Source organism: Barbatula barbatula (assembly GCF_947034865.1).
Source record: "Barbatula barbatula genome assembly, chromosome: 17".
Taxonomy (NCBI): domain Eukaryota; kingdom Metazoa; phylum Chordata; class Actinopteri; order Cypriniformes; family Nemacheilidae; genus Barbatula; species Barbatula barbatula.
Genome location: NC_136780.1, coordinates 1,665,696 through 1,687,281, shown reverse-complemented (window position 1 = coordinate 1,687,281; position 21,586 = coordinate 1,665,696). Strand labels below are relative to the sequence as shown.

Genomic DNA, 21,586 nt, shown 5'->3' with positions numbered 1-21,586 from the left:
ATCATTCAGATGTGAAACAGATCATTAAAATCTTTGTTTCTTCAGTGCTGTTTTTAATGAGCTCACTAGATTTTGTGTTTCTTAAAAGGACGGTTCACCAAAATATCGTAGTCTTTCCGAGTCCCTTAAACTCTCTTTCTTTTGAGGAATAACAATGTTATTAAGATTTAAATTCTGTCGTGGGTTTTGTGACAATTGAAGTGGATGGAGACCAAATACATTAAGACTTCCCATATGTATTTTCTTCGAGCTCTGTCGGTCCAAATGTGTTTATTTTCCCAGACTCTTAATATGTCACGTGACTCGGTTCGCCTGTTTATTGCATCACAGATGTGGTCTGGAAATATTTTTGGCTGCGGATATTTCGGAGCCGCTCATTTCTGTGACGGACAGATGAGGTCGGCCATGGCTCTTCCACGCGTTCCTCCTCCCGTCGAATTCTGCTGCGGGCAGTTCGTGACGTTTGGGAATACTGACATTTCCTCAGATGTAGACGGGTGTGGCCGGAGTGTTTTTTATGGGGGGAAAGGATGAATATGATGAAATAGAGTGACGTAAAGGAGCAAGAACCATAGAGTGGAATAGTTCAGACAAAAATATTCAGTTTCAATGCTGAGAAGTTCACACAAATGTTTAACATACAAACTGAAAAGATCAGTTTCATACAGTATGATTGATACGTTTGATTAAATAAATGTCACCTAAAGTTGCTTTGAAACAATGTGATACTGTAAAAAAACGCCAGGTTTGCACAAAATTTAAGCGATGTTTTCTATATCTGGATTAACATAATAAACGACTGCCTTTCTATTAAATGATGTTATGCGATTAAAGTGTATTTTGATTCTTATCGCGATAAGTCGTACTTCTTCTTTTTACGTTTTATTACAAACTAACTTTAGTACATAGTGCCGCCAACTTTATGAAAGAGCGAAGAGAAATGTCTGTATTTCATATATACGCAACAGTTCTTGCGTAAAGTTTGCGTTTCTGTCTATGTGCGCTGACCATGGGCGTAATTTGCGGGTGGGACGGGTGGGACATGTCCCCACCTCTTTTAGGAAGAAAGTACATTAAGAAATGCTTGCGGAAGGTGTGCATTGTTTAGGGGCCATTAACATCTAAACCTCTTGGAAAACGCAGGATGCACGTTGTTCTCACCATCTCGATGGAAATGTCAGTATCGTGTCAACACTACAAAGGTGTAGTTTGTCTTTTTTGTATCATCAGTTTCTCGCCCGCTTCTCATTTCTAACCTGTTCTCTCCCGCGGAACACAAAAATATATATATATTTTAAAACATTGATAACCGACACCCATTCACTTGCATTGGTTTTGTGCCCGATCAATAGAAGTGGTTAGAATCTGTTACCAACTTTCTTCAAAATATCTTCTTTTGTGTTCTGCGTAAGAAAGAAAGTCAAACAGGTTCAACATGACAAGAGTCATTTACTCGCCCTCCTGTCGTGTTGAACCTGTTTGACTTTCTACGATAAAGGAATTTTCATTTTTGGGTGAACTGTCACTTTAAGAAGTTTAACAACTTCTCTACAACTTCAAGTTCTCTTTCATCTTTTCACCTCCATTCATGCGTAGTTTCTTCTCACCTCACCTCAACTCTTTACCTTCTCGAGATTTCTATTTGTGTGTGTTTGTGTGTAGTTGTGTTGAGTGACGACTATGGGAAGTGTTGAAACTGGATGTGTGTGTGTGTGTGTGCGTGTTTACACAGGGCTCAGCGGACAGAAATGCGCTCATGATCGCAATAGAGATGGTTACATAACAGGCTTCGGCTGTTGGAGGCCGTACTGCAGACACGTGTGTCACGTGAACACCACACGTATCTCCTGCGGGCGTTCTGTTCATCTCGGCCGCTGTTCACCCGCTCCATTCACTTTGATGCAATTAACAAAAATACTTTCTCTTGGACCAAAGTTTCATCTGGATGTAAACGCTGTGGTTTTTACATGAACCGAGCCACTTCCTATGAATGTGTTAAGAGAAGCTTTCCGTGTGCTTCTGTTAGTTTTGGAGGAAGGATCAATCGAGAACCCAGAGCGGGCCCACCAGAGCACCGACAGAACATGAGAGGAAAGAGATGAATCATTCTGTCTTGGACATCCACTGGAAGTTTTTAATGTCATTTTGAAACTGTTGAACTGTTGAAACAGTAGGTTAGTATTCGTAGATCGTATTTATTCATATTCATATTTAAGACAAAAATATTCTCTGGCAAGATTTGCCGGCGGTGTACCATACTTGGATTTCCCCCATAATTCTCTCAGTCATGCATTTTAGTTCTTCAAACTCAAAATTGATTTATCCTGAAGTAATGTTCACTAATATTAAATGATGATCAGTCATTGGCAGTGACTGTGAGGTTGGATAATGTGCTTCTCGAACCCGTGTGACGAAAGATTCATCTTTCCTAGTTATTATCTCTGGCTTGTTTTTCTCGGCAGCTTGCTCGTGCAATTGAACCGTACGTCATACGTGTTAAAAAGTCTCTCTTTCCTGTTCCACCAGGATAAACATGTTCGATTCGCTCTGATGCACGTAAGTGTGTTTCTGTTATGAGCAGGTGATGGAGAGAGAGAGAGAGAGAGAGAGATGCTGTCAGGATGTGCTGGTTCTGTCGACCAGAAAGTTTCCCAGCTGAAGACAGTAAAGTCTCAATAACGTTGTTGTCGGTTTCTCTCGGAAGAGAGTCTTTTGTAACAGCAGGGTCTTTGTTCGCCGGTGATTTTCCGAGGAAGTGGACCTCCCACCTGTAAGAGCTCGGGACTCCCCCCGACTTTACAATCCCCGTCTCAAATTCAACGGTGTGTAAAATAATGTTAAGTCTTGCTCTCGGGGGTGGAGTGGAGGTAGACGTCACATACAAACGGCAAAAAAAACGAAAGCAGAAAGAATTATCAAAGTGTATTAGATCATTATAGAAGGTATTTAATTTAATTTAGTCGAGTTGAGTCTAGTCTAGTCTAGTCTAGTCTAGTCTCCCTTCAATGTTAGAGTACAATAACATTGGCTCTACAAGTCATTTTTACTTCATATTTCCACCAGTGGTGAGTTGCCGTAAGTTATAATTTGCTAAATTTTCTCAACTTATTTTGATGAATTAATGTAAAAACATTGACTTGAACGTGAGCTGAGGTTTCATTTCTGTGGGTGTGTCCGCACCTGCCCCCAGATCTGTGTTATTCGAGCGGCGGTCCCGCTGGCTTTACGACCTCAGCGAGTTTGAATAAAGACCGCAGGGATGATTTCTTTACATCCACACGGGTCAAGTGAAGTCAGATGTGTTTCTTTCTCATTTATTGTGAGTACTTGTGAAAGTTGTAGCAGTGAAATATGGACAAACCCAACCCTTGGTTAAGTCAACCCAACTGTTGAGCTTATTCATATGTTATCAAACTGTGAGTTGAAACAACCGAGCATTTATTAGCCCATGGACCGTATTGCATATGTAGAAGATGTCACGTCTTTGACTTGATTTTTTGCAATTTCTTGATGGTTCATTGATGATTTTCCATTTCATGACGCTAATCCAAACCGCAGCGTTTGTGCTGTTCCAAGTCTAATGCTCGTGCTAGTTCAGTTATGAAAACTGTATTTGTGTTTGTGGTCGATGCATTAGCGTGACTGCGCTGAGATTAGCTGGCTGTTTGACTTTCTTCAAGACGGAGAGACGTTTTAATATCATTGGTCGTAAAGCAATCGTGTTTTCATGAAGAACACACACAAATTCATCAACCGCAGATCGAGATCTTAAACCTCCCTGATCCCGCCAGACCTTCAGAGCGTTCACGAAGGATGAAACACGGCGTGAAGTTTAAGGATTGGCAGAGAAACGCAACATGAATGGATGTTAAGCAGTGATGGAGGTCTGCTCTCAATAACATCTCCCTCCCGAAACATCTCTTCCAGACTTGGATCTTTGTCAGCGTCTTCTCTTATTTGGTCTTACAGGCCTGTGTAAGTCCAGATGTGCACAAAATGAGTGGTTTGGTCTTGTGTGCAACTTATATAATGGCTTTCAGGGAGGTGGAATTTCTCTTGACTTTATTTTCTTTTTTTATCTTTTGGCAGACTGAGAAACATTTAAGCAATGTTGTAGGAGCCTTGAAAATATAATGTTGAATAGCTTTGTATAGTAAACTGTTAAAAATCCTACTTCAGTGGTTTTGAACCTAAGCATGGTAAATATTGAAGTATACTACAGTATTTGATCAATTCACATAAAAGAAATTGTAGTATTTACTTAAATATACTATACTATACTTCAAGCACAGTTAACTATAGTAAATAAAGTATACAACAGTGTTTCATCGTGTGGGTGCCCTATGGTGTAACATAGCAATGATTTTGAAGAAATACAATGAAGATAATTTCTTTTAAATACCCCATGTTTATTTTAATAATTTATATTATAAAAATTAATAAGATATTATATAAACAATGAAGATACATTTATGCAATTTTATATTATAAGTCATTCATATGTATTTATTTAAATAATTTAGGTTATAAAAATAATAAAATCATGTATATATATATTGTTTGTTTATATATATATATATATATATATATATATATATATATATATATATATATAAACAATGAAGATAAATTATGCTATTTTATATTATAAGTCAATTACATATATTTTTTTCAATAATTTAGGTTATAAAAATGATAAAATAATATATATATATATATATATAAACAATGAAGATAAATTATGCTATTTTATACTATAAATAATTTACATTTATTTATTTTTATGATGCATATGTTAAAAATAATGATATCATATATAAACAATGAAGATAAATTATGCTATTTTAATGTATTTTAATAATTATATTATAAATAATATGATATATTAACAATGAAGATATGCTATTTTATAATATAAATAATTTATATTAATTTATTTTAGTAATTCATCTAATAAAATATAATACAATCTTATATAAACAATTTATATAAACTTTAATATAAATACAATTTATATTTTTATATAAAGTCATTTCTATGTATTTATTTGTATAATTTGTCTTATAAATATATGTTATTAACAGCTTAATTGGATTGACATTTTATTTAAAGTTATTATTCAAATGTAATGTTTTTATGAGAAGAGAATACAGACACAATAAACTGTAAGCTTCTGTCTTTTTGTGGGGGGATCCCCCTGCACCCCATCATTCCTGGTATGGGCTGAACCCTGTTATTCATTTGTCCAGCGGCCCATTGCAGTGTATTCAGGTGGTGATTAAATGATCCTCAAGACCTCCTTTGTTTGTAAGAAGTGAGAGGAGTGTCTCCAGCAGTCAGCACGGCCTGAGATTGACCTTTCCCCTCGGTTCAGTGTGCCTCACATCAGAGAGCTCCGGGTCTGTTGGGTGTGTTGTAATGAGGTGGCTGGAGGTCAGAGGTCAGGTCTGTGAATGTAGGTGCTGATGTCTGTGACCCTGGGGGGTACAGATGAATAACCTGTCGGGGGTCCATTGTGTGTACCCTAACCTGACGGTTTTACAGTCTGTGACTTGGATTTAATAAAGACATAAAGCACTCTTATGGATGTAGCCGGTCATTTTTCTAGTGGATTTTTAAAGTAACACTTAACAAATGAAATGATGTGACTGATGGAATGAAGACTTCTCATATTAGTTGCTTAAAAAAAGTCATACACGCTTTCTCTGTTACCCTCCATTATTGGACAGGTTACCACATTACATTTGAATATCTAAATAAATTGCAATGACATCAGGTTTCCAAAGTTCACTTTAAGCTAGTATATTAGGTGTTGAAGTCTTTGACCAGCTATAGCTAATGTTCTTTATTTTGAAATAAAAGTCTTAAGTGTGCTAATATACACTTTAATGTCTTTAGTTGGTTAAGAGGTTTTGTTTATAGTACTTTTTAAGATGAACTATTATAGATTTTAAAACCCAAGTGTACTTTACTGGCATTTGAGACACCATGAATAGAAGTACTAAAGACGACATTTTTTTAATGTATTTTAATATTTTTAACAGGGGAATCTGTTATGCAGGTATTTTTTTAATTTAAGCAGACAATTTATTATGTAATGTGAATATAAAATATACTTTACACCACTAGGGGACAGCGTATCGCCAACATGACATCTGTGTTAATGATGAGGCTCGTCATCGACTTCAAATCTATTTAAAAGTCGTAGTTTTGAGAATATCGCCGTAAATGTAATAAAAACACGAGATGTTTGGTTAATCTTGTGAAAATGTTTGCCTCTCCACAGTTTAGTGGTGTTGTGCTATGTAGTTGCCAAGATGTGAAGTTTAACCAAATTGCTTGATGGTTGCTAAGGTGTTGCTAGGTGGTTATTTAGAAGATCTTTTTGTGTCTTTTAATGTAATTCTAAGTGCACCTTTAAGTAAAATCTCTACTCGCACCACGCCGAGAGCCGACGTACAGAAGAGTAACTCAGTGATCATAATGACAGAACTCTTGAACTCTGAAGTTGGAAAACATTCAAGAATGGAGCGTGCTTGTGTTCCTGGCGCTTTGTAGAAGCAATACACCGCCACAGCTGGATAAACAAAAGTCCTTCTCGAAACGTTACAGAGATCCTCCCGTACAGAACACGCTGGAGCTTTGAAGTGAGCATCTCTCCAGAAGTCACTTCTGAAATCGGATGGCCGCTTTGAAAGTCTTCACCGCGTGATTTGTGGTTTTGTGAAGGAGAAATGTTGTTTTTTGTTTAGCGTTGAATGCGTCCGTGTGTTTGGCGTTTATAGGTTTGTATGGTTGTGAAAATATTTCACAGACTGGAAAAGTGGACTGGTGTGAGGGCCTTTGGATGAGTTTGGGTTGTGCCATGCATCCCTTTAGCAAATATACAAGTGATGATTTCTAAGCAATCTGACTTGTGTTTTCTTACACTTTGATGCCATATATATTGATGTATGTTAGGGCTGTGTAATTAATCGAAAATTAATTATAATAGTCAATTTCTTCAATTACAAAAACTTAATCGAGGTAAACGATTATTGTGCCTCATTCCTTTAAGCAAAGCATCCTCTCTTTTCTTGTAGTATAAATCCACAGCGCACCCTTTTCCTTTACAGCGGTTCACCAGTGCTATTTCTTCACATTTATTTTTCAGCTAAATTCAGAGTTTTAAAGCAACGTCTTTTATTTTCTATGTTGTTTTAAAGGTTAATGAGTAATCGTGTTGAATATTTGGGATCTCAATATTGGCCAAAATAATCGTGATTATCGATCAGCCCAAATATATGATGAAGGACTGACAAACCACAGAATATCATCATAGACATTTGCTCAAACAAATGTTTATCTTGAATACACTGCTTGGATGAAAGCACCTGTGAAATCCATAAATGTCAATCTCAATGCATTTGATCCTGTTTTTTACATCTGACACGATCTCATTTTTTGTTTTGGTTTGAACTGCTTTTACATCAGTGACGGTTAGAATAACCGGTTAGTTATTAATCCACTTTGTACGACTTCATACAAATTGGCGACCTCGTGCAATGTGAGTTCTGCCTGGTGGCATTTACTCTATGGTATATTGCATTGAACTTTAGGCTGTTTTAGGTGTTTTGATCTACTTTAAACATTCTTTCACACATCTAAAGGTTATTATCTGTAATGATTCAATTTAGTCAAATTATGAAAGAATTTGGATTGCAAAGTAAAAAGCTCAAAATGACTTAATTGTTAAGTATTCATCCCATTTAATAGCCTGCATTGCATGAGGTATGTGTCTATCTTATGTGTTTGTTGAGCGTTTTTAATTTCCAAACTATTAGCATTAATGTTTAGTGGAAGTAATGGTTGTTTTCTGAAGGATAGTCGCGTTCTTGCAGATCTTTTGGACAGGAACACTCGTTGGAAAGTTGGAAAACCGCATTGGTCTAAATTGTCATTTCATGCTTCAGCAATGTTTTATCTTTACAAGAAATAGGCTAAATGTTTGATTTTATAAAGGAAAACGAAGCATGTAGAGAAACATGGAAAGAAACTTTGTAAAATACTGCATTTGTCATTTAATTTCATGATGGCAAAGGTCTCTCATTTTAAAACTACTCGATGCTTATGGGCTTTGACAGTCTTGACCAAAATGTCTGATGAGGTTCATTTCTGTCAAGGTTCAGTTTGCGGTGTTTTAGAGAGTCTTTTGAACCACATCACTTGATGCTTAATGATTTGGTTTGACCATCGACCTAATGAAAACAAGACTTTATGGGTATAAATATAATCCAGTCACTGTTAGTCTCAGCGCTGGTTTATTTTTCTCTGACTGAACACACAAACACCGGCCATTTGTGCTTTAGTGGTCGCGCAGCACGTCACGGACAAGACTGCTGAACTTCAGTCCGTGCTGGATGAGAGAAACACGTCTGGCCATCAATTTGAGTCGTTCACCCAAATATGACCACGTAGCTCCCCCTCCAGTGAGTTCGGATTTACGTTTAATATTTTTGATGAAAACAAGGATATTTAGAATCAAACGAATATTTGATTTCAATGTTTGATGAAACGATCCTGCCGTGATCTGTTTTTATAATTTGTCTTCTGCAGTATTTATATTGTGTACGGTGGAATGGATGAAGTGGGAGTATCGTCAATTTTATGGATAAAAGTCAATTTAAAAATGCAATATAATATATTTTAGTATATATATATATATGCATTATATATCTTTGAATAAGTCACAGTCCTCCAGAGGACCAGAAATGAAGGCTCTTTCTGCCTGGAGGGTTGTTCTGGAAGTAGTGACTCCGACTCTATTAAACCTTCAATCACATTCCAGGACGATATGTGAGTCCCGCCCACTTCAAGCAGATCAAAGAGTTTCATCGCAGAGGCGAGGCGGGAGCGATAGATCGGGAGAAAGAGAGAGAGAGATTTAATGGGAATGGAGGACTCAGAAAGAGGAAGATATTAAGCGGCGGACGCTGCAGAAGTGGCATCTATGTATCAACATCTATGCTAAAAATCTCATAGCAACACCCTAGCAACCAAACGATTGAATTGCGACAGCGACATAGATTTGATGAAGCTCCTGCAGGTTTGATCCGAGCTGGTATCACGTTGGGACTGATTGAGACGTGGTGTGTAAAGATCACGCTGCGCTGAAAGTGATGAGTTTGCACTCATAACAGATCACACACCCGATTGCCGTGTGTGGGCGCGTGTGTATGTTCATGTGGTTTCTTGTGTTTGTGCTCTTGGCTGTGTTTCAGGCTCTGTGGTGAGGTGTAACCCAGCCAAATTACAGCTGACTCATTACACCGTGTTATTCTTGGACGTCTACCTGATGTCTGAGACCTAAACTCCACCCACTCTCTCTCCCCCGCTTTCTCATTCGATCTCTCTTTGTCTCTCTACCTCTGTCCTCGGAAAGAAGTGCACTAGTGCTGTGTATTGTACTTAGTATACAAAACATATTTATTGAGATCAATTAAGAAGTAAGTGTAGTCAACTGTGCTATTTTGAGACGCCATGAATAAAAGTAAAACAAATTTTAAGCACATTATTGAAGTGTACTTTTTATCTGGGCTGTCCTACACATTGCAATGAAATTGTGAGCGCGTCTCTTTGTGTTTTATAAACCATGTCCTAACTGGATCTACATTTGCATACAAACCTTTTTAATTCTCAAAAAATAACAATGACAACATATGAAGAGTTTGGTTTCAAATCACGTTTTTTTTTATGCAAATCAATGTTTTGATTTGAGCCATAATGACTTAAAAAACACTATAAAAACATTATAACATAATAAAAACATGATTTTTGAACTATTTCTTCGTATGCACCAGTCTTGACAATAGCCCAAAATTCATTTGTATGGGTCAAAATTATCGATATTTCTTTTTGTGCCATAAATTGTTGGGATATTAGGTAAAGATTGTCTTTAAGGAAGATATTTTGTAAATTTCCTAGTGTTAATATATCAACATGTATTTTTTTATATATGTATATATATATTTTTTTGTGAGTAATATGCTATGCTTAGGACTTTCTTTTGGACAACTTCAAAGGCGATTTTATCAATATTTTGAGAGGTTTTAATAGTTGTATCCCCAAATGTCGTCCTATTCTTACAAAGCGTACATCAATGGGAAAGCTTATTTATTCAGCTTTCGAAAAACGACCCCTTAACTTTTGCTGTCCAGAGTCACATACAGTATATATAAATAGAGGTATTTTTCAGATAAATAAAGAGGATATCAAAAAGAGAGTGGGTTATAAATAAGAACCTTCTGTAAAACTAGTGCTATAGTTTCTAAAGTGATGCAATCTGCCATGATGCAACCCCAAGCAAAATGCATCAGCGTAAAATGAGAAAATGTTTGGTTTACAGTAAACTGTAGTAATGCAAGAGTTTTTAACTTCTGTAAACACTCACACACACTTTCTCGTATACGCAGTTCCACCTCCCTCTTCTCCAGCTGTCATCTGTTGTGTAGTGTTGTTTTGTTTAAATAAACACAATCTCTCCTCTTGCTCTCACTCTGACATTTGGCCGTGAGGATGCCAAGGTCACCGGAGGCCGAGAGTGTGTGTGGGATTATAAAAGATTAACAAAGAGGCTGATATATCTCTCTCTTTCTCTCTCTCTCTCTCTCTCTCTCTCTCTCTCTCTCTCTCTCTCTCTCTCTCTCTCTTTCTCTCTCTCTCTCTCTCTCTCTCTCTGTTTGCATTTCTCTATGAAACAACATAGACACACACATGCAGTGTTGCATGTCAAGCATGTTTCAACCTTCACATTTCATACTGAATTACAGCTTTCAAATTAAGAGGTAGTTGACACAGACATTTATGAGTCAAACTGCAGTAATGCCCGGCGTCCCGCGGGCAGCGTTGTGGATTAGCGACCCTTCGCTTCCTTCCTTGAGACCACTCCAGTGAAGCATAAAGGGATTAAAGTGACCCGGACTGAACCACGTGCACCATTCGTAGGGGGGTAGGAGGTATGTAGGGTAACAGGGTGGAGATATGGGGGGTGCAGATGTTGCAAGTTGCAGAGCAGCTGAGCTGAAAGTAGCTGCAGGTCAGTCATGCTTAGCCAGTCAGAGAAAGCGACAGGGAGATCCAAGTGTTCTGAGATTCCTCGGGGGAGATCAACCAGCCCCGGGGGTCTGCAGGAGAGAATCAAATGACCACACGAGAGACACAAACGAGAGATAGACACTTATCCCAGCTGAGCGACTTGGCGGAGACGCTCCCCGGTCATGGCTTTTGGATGCTGCGTACCGCTGCGGTATAAAGGTACGGTACACGCTGGACTTTTCTAGAGATATTCTTATGACTGTCAGGGTCTTATATACTGTGGATACATATCTTCCGGTTTAGTTTCGCAAAGCTTTCAGGTGACGTATTTTGCTTCTTCTGTGACCCGGTGGACTTTTTCGTACTGTATGGTTGTGTCGTGGTATATCTGGAAGACATCAGATTGGACTTAAAAACAGACTGCAGATAATCCTCATGGTTCCACTAGAAGTAAAACCGTCAGCCGGTGTTTGACTTGTGGTAATGCCAAATGTGCTGTGACGCGAGGGGAGGGGAGGTGGTCTCCGGCGAGGTGTGGTGTGATTGGAATAGCATTTGGAGGGATTGACTTTCCCACGTTGGCTGGGGAATGTCATTGGGTTTGGCTCAGGGTTTGAGTCTCAATCAGTGGCTGATGATTAGAGGGTAACTGTGAAGGGGAGATGGTGGGTTTTAAACTCATCTTTCAGAGCATGTGAAACGAGAGCCTGTTGAGTGGATCTCAAGTCAAATTTGCTGAATTTGAGTGTGTATGTTTCTTTAAGAGGTTTGAAATGATGCAGATTTAATCTTTCTTGAGAGAGATGTGAATGTAAGATGGCGGTCTGACTATTTTACAAGGTGGCTAATTCGTACGATCTTACTCGTACGTTTTAGTACTGAGGTCCTTCCGTATTGCTTTTTTTCTAATGATCGTTGCTTTTGTGTGATTCACATCTAGATAATGTTGTGTTATTTCAACCCATCGTTGAGTCAAAAAGGGACAAACCCAACCGTTGTGTCATAAATTAATTTACACTGAGTTGTTTCAAAACAAAATGATGTGTAGTTGGAACCCATTGTTGGGTCACCCCACATTTTTTAGATGTGAAGGGGAGTTATTTTTATGGGTTATTATTTCAACCCACCGTTTGGTCAAATATGGGCAAACCCAACATTTGGGTTAAATTAACCCAGTATATGGGTTCAAACAACCCATCATTTTGTGTTGAAACAACTCAGCGTAAGTTAATTTATGACCCAACGGTTGGGTTTGTCCATTTTTGACCCAACTTTGGGTTGAAATAACCCCACATTTTTAGAGTGTATAGATCCATACGAAATAGCTGTCTGATCTCATGGGAGTTTGTAACTTTTGTACGCGATGACAAATTCGTAAACGTTTATGACGTGAATCACAAAATGTACAATTGTGTGTAAAGTTTTGAGTAAAACAGCCACTAGACCTAAACATCAGTGTGGGAAAACAGATCATAGTTAAACGTAGAAATGAGATTGTACACATTCACGTTGTAAAATGGTTACTTGTTTTTCATGAGTTTGTTTTGGAGAGTTTGTTTTTGGATTTGAGAGTGAATGTTTTCTTTGCTTTGGTGGTAAAACACAGAGTTTTACATGTACAGATAACGGTGATGATAGAAGGAAGGAACTCTCAAGACTTTAAAAGATAGCAAGGAAAACAGGGAAAAGTGTTGGATGATAAAGCCGGGTCTGTTTCCGATCTTCTCTTCTCAGGCCAAAGTAAACCTGTAGGTTTATCTGGGATATCTCACCATCAGCAGACGAGAGGTCTCCACAAACCTTCTCTATTGTTTTTGCTCGCGTCTGTCTGGTACAGAGGAATTGCAGATGGACGCCTCTGAGATTTCTCAGATTCAGATCAACCTGACTTGAGTCTTGGGTCTTTTTCTCAGTTTACTGTGGAAACACTTGAAGGTGTTTATCCATTAGTTGTGACAGCTGCTTAAATGACCCACAAAAGCAAATGTGCCGTGTGTAATGACTGAAGGTTTGTACTGGGTTGTTATTCCAGTGAAAGATCTCCACTGGGTTTTGTTTTCACCTCATGCTGCTTAACAACTTACAACCGAACAGCTCTTACGAACAAATGACCCCCTGCCCCCGTCCCGCCAGCCAACAGGACAGATGACATCTCTTTAATATCTCAGGTTCTCTCAGAAATAAATGAGATTCACTTGAGACACATTGAGGCTTATTTGAAGTATTTAAGCAGAATTCTATGTAAAGTGCTTGTTTAACATCGTAATATTTTAGTTTACTTTATTTCAAAAGTCTTTTAATGCAACTGACGATTAATAAAATGTAAAATATTTGATTAATCTGTCACGACAATGTTTGTTTTTAATTTACATTTTTATCAGACCTGAACAGTTAAACTTTATATATTTTTGACTATTGAACATCAAAAATCAATTGCGGTCGATGTTAAAAGCGTAAACCTGCATCTTCCAAACGCTTCTGTTCATTGACCTCAAATATTGACCTAAAATGATTTGAAAAAACGTAAACTAAATGAACAATTGAAATGTTATAAAAGTTTAAAGCACCAAAATTATAATAAGCAAAAAACTAAAATCAAACTACAATAAAAATGTGTTAATCTTGCAACATAATAGAATAAATAAATAAAATATAAAATGACGAAAGCATTTACCAAATTTGCGACTACAATTAACATAAAAAGTAAAAATCGAAAGCTAATTTAAAATATGGATAAAACTATAACTATAGTTATAATAAAACAGCAATCCAACGCAAGCAAAAAAAAGTATTTTTAGCAGCAATCCAGAACTTTTATTCAAATTAAGAGTTTTTTTAATTGAAGAAAGAGAAAGTCTCCGTAGTCCCTGGATCACAATGATATGCTTAAAATAAAAATGTAATAATATTATTGAAGTTGTCAGATACAACACCGGAAATGTCTGTTTGACTTCAATATAAAGATATTAAAACTGCAACTTTATCACTTTAACAATACGCCTTGACCCTTTTTTCTTTGTGAATATTATATAAATGCTGTTTTTGTCTTGATGGGGAGCCTAGATATGCAGTAAGAGCTTGAGATTCTGTATCAACATGGTTCACTGGAGCCATACCTTCAGTATCTGAGAGCCGGCCGAGAGTTCACATCACAGCAGGGATCTTACCCTGAGGAGAAAACCTCATTTCACCAGTGCCCATGTTTATAACAACACTAAGTGCCCAGTTTCCATCACTTCACATAACACGGCTCATCTTCTTTTACTAATGCATGAAGACTGTTAGTCTCAGGGCTTCTAGAGGATATGAACGCTATAGGGTCAATTCACTTCATTCTAATCACCCTGTATGAAATACGTCTCTCCTGCTCAGCAGTCTTGTCTTATATGAGACGATTTTGTATATCTTCTCTTTTATAGCTCGGGAGCTTTGATGGAGTTGTGTTTCATTTAAGTGTAACTTAGTCTCAGATGTTTATTTTAAAATTGCTTAGAAGAAATACAAACAGAATCAAATGTGTAATTGTTGAAGTCCATGAAGAGTATGGCGGTGTGAAATGAATGTAGAGATAAGTCATCTGGATTTGGGTCAAATCTGAGCTCGGTTTGACACATCGTTGACGTCTCTTCTGAAACTTACATCTGAGACATCATGCCAAACATTTCCATTCGCTCTCCATTTAATCTCATTGATGTCTAGGCGAAAAGACAGCGGTTTCCTGTTTTCCATTTTTGTCCTAAATGAAATAGTTTTTGAGATAAGGATTCTAAGATATCTGTTAAAACAGAAAAGGTGAAGACCCCATGAGGTCTTAAACGCCCGCAGATGGTTTTCCAAACACTCTTTCAATCCATTATGACATCAGGCTGTAAAAGCTTTTTTGGGCCCTTTGTTTTTAAGAGCGTAATGATGGCCATTGCATCTAAGCGTTGGTTCACCTTCACAGACAGACTTCTGATCGAGTAAAAGAACCAGCAACGGTCCAAGTCTCCTTAAACTACACCTTTAAATCTGGCACCGGATTTAAGAGAAAACCTCACGCAGAAACATTCAGAGGAATAATCTGGCAACGCTATAAAGGAAAGAGAGGATGAGACGTGAAGTCTTCAGGGTGGATTATAGAGGTGGTCTGGAGAATGACGTCCGGGACAACATGTGCAGATACCGGGCAGAGATTCTTTCATCCAGACGCTGTTGGTCTGGCAAACCCTGATCGATTATCCCACACGAGGTCTTTGGAGCGGGTGTTAGGTGGTTAAGTGATGTCATACCACAGGGCTAAGGCTAGAATCTCTGGTCTGTGGTTACACTGTGCTCTCTGTATGTCAGCATGTTTCTCTCGAAGCTTTTGTTTTATATGACATAAATGTGAATTTAAGTACAATTTATACTCCTGCACACAAATGACGTCGCTCATTGTGGTGTTATTACAAGATGATTGTGTCAGATTGAGCATCCTAACCATTATCTACGTTGGTGACAATAAAGGCACAGAGATGTCCCACCTCAACTTAAAGTAAACTGGGATCATGTAAAATATATTTTTCTCTCGTAGTGCATAGCGAAAAAAAACAAATAAAATATTTGTTCTTTTATTCTTATTGTTTTAAGTTCTTACATTTTACTTTATTCATATTTTTTTGCAGTCATAAAGAACCTTCCACATTGTGAAGCTTACATTTTGTAAATGTACTTTTCAGGCCCTTACATACAACACAATGCATGTTTTTTATATGTTTTCAATATAAAATTTTGCTACACTGTGAGTGTGGTCGATGGTAGTAATGATGCTGCGTCTCAAGAGTTAAAACATGGATTAAACATGGATGCTGAGTTGTGCTCGATTGAATTTTTGACCTAGATTGATCTGTACTAATGACTCAAGCATCTTCTTTAGAGGCGGGTGGGAGGTGGGGGTCCGTGGAAGAGCTGTTGATTTATTCACTCACATTCTACTGAAAACTGCCTGAAGCAACCTAGCCTGTCTGACCTGCATTGTGTGTGTGTGATCACATAACAGATCCATACACTTTTCAACTTGAACCACAATCACACACGACGGCTTTCCTGTGGCTCAGCGGTTGAACATGGCACTGAGGTCACGGGTTCGCCAAACGCATAAATGGAAATGACTGCCTTATGAACTCTTTCAGAAGTGTTGGGGACCCCTAGTGGTTGTGGTTGCGTCCTTTTTTTAAAACATCAGGAATGACAAATGCAACATCTATTAATACATTCAAAAAAGCATTAATGCAATATACGTATGTATACAAATGTATTTATTTATGATGTTAAATAAAGGATTAGTGTATTAGCAGCGGAAAGGTTGTGGGTTTGATGCCCATGCATATTTAAATAAAAACGTATTCCTTAAATGTACCGTATGTCACTTTGGATAAAAGTATATGATCCTACAAGCAGATTTGGTTTGGTATAAACTGCGCTTCACCGCACCCCTGTGACTAATGGTTTTAATCTGGAGGGTTGGGTAGACCATTCCGACCTTTTGTTTGTCACACACACGATGATCATTAGCTAATAGCAGTGCAGTGTTGTGCTGTTGATGTTCAGCCATCATCTTATTTGCATTTCACACCAGATCTTATCTGTGAGCGTTTGAGGAAGTGATTAGAGAAGGTTTTGTTTTTTGCTACTGAGTATTAACATTCTTGAGTGGAGTTAAGATGATCTTGGCACGCACACATGATACAGATTTGTATTCGTGTTGGTAAACAAGCTGACCGAGTAAGTTTGAAGAAATCATTGTCATTCTCACACACACAGAAGATGTACAGTGGGTTAAAATCAACCTTATGTAACCATATGCATCTAAACTTACACACAATTTTACACACAGGTTTAAGTGCAAACTATATTATAATTCTGTACTGTTAATACTTGACAAAGTTTGATTTTGTTATCATATGTGTCTCTTATGGATATTCAGCAACCATTAAAAACTTCTAATGTTCTCAAATTCTGTAGTTTTGTTTTAACATCTAACATATTTAACAACTACCGGTCAAACGTTTTTGGAAACTTTCTCACTTATATTCATATTTTTTCATATTTTAGAACAATAATTAACTTAATTGTGAAATGAAACAAAGGGAACGATGGGAAAAAAACGTGTTATATTTTTTCATCTTCAGTTTAGTTGCGTACCGTTTGACTAGAATTTGCAGAAATGTTCTTTCTTGTCGTTTTATCAGAGATGCTTTTTAAACAATATGAGTTTCCATCCATCCCGTGCTCATATTGGCTGTTCTTTATTCATTATTCAGTCAAAGTCATCCATTTAAAAAAAAAATGAAATAAAATGTTAGTTTTGACATGAAAAATTTGTTTGCAAAATTATATTTTTGTCTACTGAACTAAATGTATTTTGTTGTATAATGGACAAAACGTGGATTAAATGGTTCTTACATTTACGTCAACAATTAGCAACACATTAAACAGGACGTTTATCTGCATATATCGTGTACTACAGTATTTTCTTTCTGTTTAATAAAACTTTTATAACAATGAAAGGATAATGGAGAACAGAAACAGTATTCCCCCCACATTACCCCAATCCAACCAAGACAATATTTAAAAAGGGGAGAAAATAGTAATAAAGAATAAAACAAAGGGAATACATTTTTTACACATATATATATATATATATATATATTATACTACAGTATTTACTACAGTTTATCAATACATTATAGTTAATCCTACAGAATGCTGTAGTATACAATAACAAAGTGTAGAAAATAGTTGAAACTACTCATAGTAAATTACAATTGGCTACACTTTACTGTGGTAAATAATAAAGTAAACAACATTATTTAGTTGTCTCATGATGTAGTTTTAGTCAATTTGAGAAGATTTAACAAATGTTTGTTTTTCTGCAGCGGTCTCTAATCTGGACATTGAAAGCAAGCTAAACGGACACTACCAGGCCTCGTGGCATCTGCAGAGAAATGTGTTTTTACCATCCACCCGGCCCACGTGTGTGGAAGAGCTGCATCGAAATGCCAAACAAAGTCTGCGGGCGCTGTGCAGAGGTCAGTCTCCTACACTCTTGACCATCTGATAGATGCTTGTGTTGCTCAGTGATAGCAGACACTGCCCTCTAGAGGAGTGAACACTCGTGAAAAAAACACTCAATACTACACTCATCGCTCGCGTATGAAAGGAAAATAACAGATGGCATCTTTTTAACATCTTAAGGGAGAAAATCTCTGTCATAAATCTCACAGATGTCTCAGTCATTAGAGTTTCCGATTCATCAAATCTGCACTCAAAAGTCAACATTATTCAAGATCTCAATATGAACTTTCCAATCGAATTCAGAATCCTCATTCACCTACCCCTCTTAGTCTTTTGTGTTTATTTTGTGTCTTATTTATTTCTGTAAATATGAACTTCAGATCATCAGCAGAGACTGGAGACCAGCGAGAGAGAGCGGAGGGTCACCATCTCCATCTCCGTGGCTCCGTCCGTACCCATTCATCCATCCCCTCGCACGCTTCGGAGATGTGAGCAGAGAGAGGGACACGTGACCACGGTAAACATCCGTCTCGCTATTATGACATTACTTGAGAGCTTCTTGATCTGTAGTGCGGTATGTTGATGAGTGTGTGCGTGTGCGTTTAGGAGAGAACAGAAAGAGATATCGAAACTCAAGCAACACAAACTCAGGTAAACACACACGCGTGTGTCAGCCGGAATCTCAAGCTGGATGAACCTCGTGAGATACGGTGTGCTGCATGCAGATATTTTCCTTTAGCTTCATCAAGCCCTGTTTTGCTTCTGAATATCGTACACGTGAAGCATGCTGCCACATGCATGTACATTTCAGATCGGTCTTCATAAAATCATCACGGTTCATTTAGTTGTGTGGTCATGTGTGGTCGGCACACGTAAAGAAATATGTTTTGATTCCTTACGTCATTAATGCAATTAAATTAAGTCAACAAAACGAATCCGTCCGCGGCGATATGCACAGCTCACTGACTGGAGTCATGATAAATCCTAAAGTTTTCAAAAATCAAAGTGTGGAAAATGTTCAATTGAATGCATCAGGCCTGGTTAAAGCACACACTGTATTCCAGTTTACAGACTTTCCATCCTAAGTAGTTTGCAAGATGAGAATCTGTGCCGCACAAAATCACAGCACATTTAAATAGTATGCCCGAGGTTAGATGACTATTTCTAATGTATTTTCCAAACGTACGAATGGTGAGTGTCTTCTAGGGCATCGTAAACCGTGTGGAATTGAACGTTCGCGTCCCAGTACATAATCAAATCCAACCTAAATACTATACGATATTAGAATACGTGCTTCACAAAATTGCAGTACATTTTTAAATTGTATGCCAAAGATGCCCCCGATAAAATATTCACTGTGTAATCATGTAAAAATGTGAAGTTAGCCGGAATGCTGCGTCGCAATATTATCAATCCTGCATAGTATGCAACATTTCAAAACGCTAGCACATTACAAATAGCATGCCATGGTGAGAAGACTACTTCTGGTGTATTTTTCAAGTATGCTAGTTCACAGCTCCAGATGACGGAATACGTTCTTTTAACTTTTATGTGATGCATGTGAAAACATCCCTCAAAGGTCACCGTACGCGGTGTGGAAGGGAATAGCCATGATGTGGGAAGTGATGCAGACGTCTCTTTAATGATATATAATCACCCAAATGCATGTTATCAGAGGTCATGTGTTGACAGCACAGCTGTTAATTAAAGATTCATATGTGATGAGATTAATCCCTTGATTTCTGCTCACTTGCGTGAGTTTCATCCTTGTGTTCATCCACACATTCATGTCCGTGTTTGTGTTTTGTGTGTGTTTGTAGTTCCACAGCACCCGGTCTTCATCCCCTACTGAGTGTTGTCATTTCTCCCCATGGAGCAGAAAGGTATTTATTCTGGATCTCACTGATCCTCAAACAGCTTGCTACCTCAGCGGGGCTTCAAAAGTTTCTTCTAACACACATCATTCGTTTCTACTCGACTTTGAGTCTTTGGATATGATCTTCTGTGTATGTGCTTGGGTTCAGACTTACTAATGTCGTGTTTCTTGCTCTTTTTGTGCTCAACATAACAGTGTCTGCAAAAATGTTTGTACAGTATTTGTAGCGAATGTTATTGAATAGGTAACAGAATCAAATGTTTTGTTTTTAGCGCAAATATCGAAAACTTTCTTAATCAAGATTCTTTTACTTAATACATAAACGTAATAAACTTAACAGATGTTGATGTGATTCTTACCCCATTGGCAGATGTTTATTCTTGTTTAAAGCATAAAGTCTACTGATTTTGGTAGTTTTTTAATTTTGTTTGCTTCTCAAGTAAATTCATCTTGATTAAAGGATTTTTAGGTATAAAGATAAAGAGAAAAATCTGTTTGAAATGTATTTTCGCAGTCTTTTTTCGCAGAAATGTATTAGTATGCTTTACAGTATTGTGATCATCTTTTCACAACGGTTAAGGGGGGCTTCGGTGCACCTTTTCTATACTTTCGCTTTATTATACTTGTATTATATGTTTTTGAGCGATTCACGTAGTCCACAGTTACACATGCTGGATATATGTACTGTCTTATATGTCATCAAAACTATTGGACTTTTGTCAGATGTTAGTAGATTATGTCCATATAGTTAAAGCAATAAACCAAACCTTTGCAGTAGCTTTTATCTAAAGTGTCTTATAGTTCCTTCAAGATGTAGAATTTTGGTCTCCTGGGAGTCAAACTCATCACCTGGAGGTTCTGAGAAACAGCTCTTCATCAGATCATATGTTTGCGTTCGGTCTTTGTTATTGAATGCAATGACATTTTGACATTACTGTGGTGTGGTTTAAGTGTCCAAACACTGTGCAGAGGGGCTCTTAAATCCTGTTGTGTGTCGGATGAATATATCAGTATGTGGGGAATGTCTACGGGTGACATGCAAGTACACGCTTACGGAAGCGCGCAAGTCTGAGGTTTCCTTATGAGAGCTTTTCCAGAGCCGGTGTCACACTGTGTGTGGCGGAAAAAAACATAATTGCCCATCAACTTCTGACACCGTGGCTTTACCCACAAACCCTGCCGGAGGGGAAGAGGCGAAGTGCTCCTTACCTTTTATTCCGTTTATTCAGAAGAAAGTTTTTACTCAAGAAATATCATGCGATGCATATAACAGAATGACAATTGGTGCATTAATGTACCGTAATGAAAACATGAGGAGTTTGAATCCACGGAGGATGAACTGTGTCCACGTTTATCACCGTTTATCTGCAGATCAAACTCAATTTCAGACCCTGTGATTATGTCGCTCATAAACTTTCACTGGCTGAGGTTGAAGAGTTTGCGGTCTCGTTCTTTTCCTCTTTCTGTGCTTGAACTTTATGAATGGCATTCTTTTACTCACCTAATGTCCCTCTCCCTTCCTCTCACTCTCTCACTCTCTCTCTCCCACTCTATCTCTCTCTTTCTCTCTCTCTGTATCTCTTTCTCTCTTTCTCTTTC

At 37.7% G+C, this 21,586-nt stretch overlaps 1 long non-coding RNA gene across 1 annotated transcript; it reads left to right on the top strand.

The window, feature by feature from the left end:
- Window positions 1–17,978: 17,978 nt before the first annotated feature.
- Window positions 17,979–20,029, top strand: LOC306906250. The gene is made up of 3 exons (XR_013787818.1): window positions 17,979–18,125; window positions 18,492–18,628; window positions 19,932–20,029. It is a non-coding gene; the product is annotated as an uncharacterized lncRNA (long non-coding RNA).
- The last annotated feature ends 1,557 nt before the right edge of the window (window positions 20,030–21,586 follow it).